Source organism: Mus pahari, chromosome 2, assembly GCF_900095145.1.
Source record: "Mus pahari chromosome 2, PAHARI_EIJ_v1.1, whole genome shotgun sequence".
Lineage (NCBI taxonomy): Eukaryota > Metazoa > Chordata > Mammalia > Rodentia > Muridae > Mus > Mus pahari.
Window position 1 is genome coordinate 27,407,458 of NC_034591.1, and position 2,350 is coordinate 27,409,807.

Sequence of the window (2,350 nt, forward strand, 5' to 3'; positions counted from 1 at the left end):
TACACTAATATGTAACTACACATCTATCAGAATGGGTCATATCAAAAACACCAACAGCTCAGGGTTCGTGGGCATCTGAGGCCACAGGAACAGTCATGCAATGCTGGTGGAAAGCAAGATGCAGCCACTTTGTAAAAATGTTTATCAATACCTTAGAAAGCTGAGAGTTAAGTTTATCAAAGGATCCAGTGGTCATGATCTTAGATATTGATCCAAATGAATCCCAAAGCACAAATGCTTGTAAATCTTTGCTTATGAATGCTCAGAAGAATTATATTCGTAATTACAAAAGCTAGAAGCATCTAAGATGTCTTTCAGTACATGAGTGGATAAAATAGTACATTAAAAACCAGAACACTATTCAATGATAAAAAATAAATGAACCACTGGGACATAAGAAGAAACTTTGCTAAGCAAAAGAATCTATGTACCATGTGAAACCACCATATTGCCATTCTGGAAAACACAATGTTGGATGTTAGCTAGATTGGTGGTGGCCCAGAAACAGGGTCCTTCATTTCATGTCTATTTCTAGTCTTACAATATATTGTAGCTGGATACTGCAAAATGAAAATCATTTATTACTGCCTTTTTATTGTTAAAACCCACAAACTAAGAACAATATCTCAATCATTATTAAGGGTATAATTCAATAGTCTTAAGTATATTCTCATTGTTAAACTATCAATCAATGGAGCTTTTCTTCTTGCAAAATAAAGCAAAACAAACAAACAAACAAGCAAACAAACAAAACTTTAATCATTCCTGTCAGTTTTCCTCTTGGAAACTACCTGCATATTTTGTTCCTTATTTTGATTATTTTACATACTTTATATAAATGGAACTACACAATATTTTCCTTCTGTAACAGGCTTATTTCACCTGACATACCATACCACATTCTACTTTTTTCTATCTTACTGGATCCAACAGAGGTTTTTTGGAAGCTGCATTTTATATATATATATATATATATATATATATATATATATATATATATATATGTGTGTGTGTGTGTGTGTGTGTGTGTGTATAAATGTATATATGTATACACACACACACACATATATATAATACACACACAAACACTTATCTTCCATTTTTGGGTAGATGTTTGAGTTGCTTCTACTCTTTGACCATAAGACAACAAAATTCTTCAATGAACATCAATGTTCAAATGCCTCTTCAAGATCCTACATTGAATACTTTTTGAGGAATAAAATGAAGTAACTAATATGATTGTTTTTTCAACTGAGAACTGAACACTTGCTTAGTATACATTACAGGATATTTGTAATGATAGAACTGGACAAAATCATGGAATACTGTACTAAACTTTCAACTGGTCTTTTCACCCTTTACTTATAGATCCAATCTCCATCTTGTAGATGCTTCCAGATGACTCATCCCGGTTTGGGGGATGTTTTGTTTTGTTTTCTGCTCAAATGCCTTTAGTGGGTCCCCAGCACACAAATTCAGCCTCTGTTAGGGCCCAGTCATACTCTTCATGAGTCTGTCACTCTCAGACACACTGGCCTACTTACCATTTGCTGCATGCATTTCTGCTTTTCTCTGCTTTGGAATATTATGTGTAGCAATGCCACCTCTTCTTCATTTCTACTCTTAGAAAGAATAGCTCCCTATTCAAACATCCACAGTCACAGTTGTTTTTAATTATATTTTCTTTCTTCTCCCATCATATCTTTGAGAATAACGACTGTAGTCTCCTAGGTTTTGGATCATGTGACATGACTAGCACAATGGTTTGAAAGTAGTAGGCGCTGGACAGTTTTGTGTTGTAAAGGCAGAAATTTGGCTTCCCAGGTGAGATGAGTACTGAGGTAAATGGAATTTAAATCTCAGCTAGGCTTCTCAGGAGCTCTGGTGCTTTGTAAATGCTCTGAGACTCAAGGTCCTTTTGCAGACTATGTTTTTCAGAGTAATATAGAGGGACAGAATTGAGTAAATGAATATTGGATACGTATTAAAAGAGGATTATTAAATCAACTCAAATGATACAATGTAGGTAAACACAGCCAAACAGGTGATGGAATTGAATAAAACCATCCAAGACCTAAAAAGTGATATGGAAACAACAAAAAAAGAACCCCAAATGAATCAACTCTGGACATAGAAACCCTAGGAAAGAAATCAGGAACCATAGATGTGAGCATCAGCAACAGAATACAAGAGATGTAAGAGAGAATCTCAGCTGCAGAAGATTCCATAGAGAACATGGGCACAACAATCAAAGAAAATGCAAAATGCAAAATGCAAAAATATCCTAACTCAAAACATNCAGGAAATCCAGGACACAATGAGGAGACCAAACCTACAGATAATAGGAGTA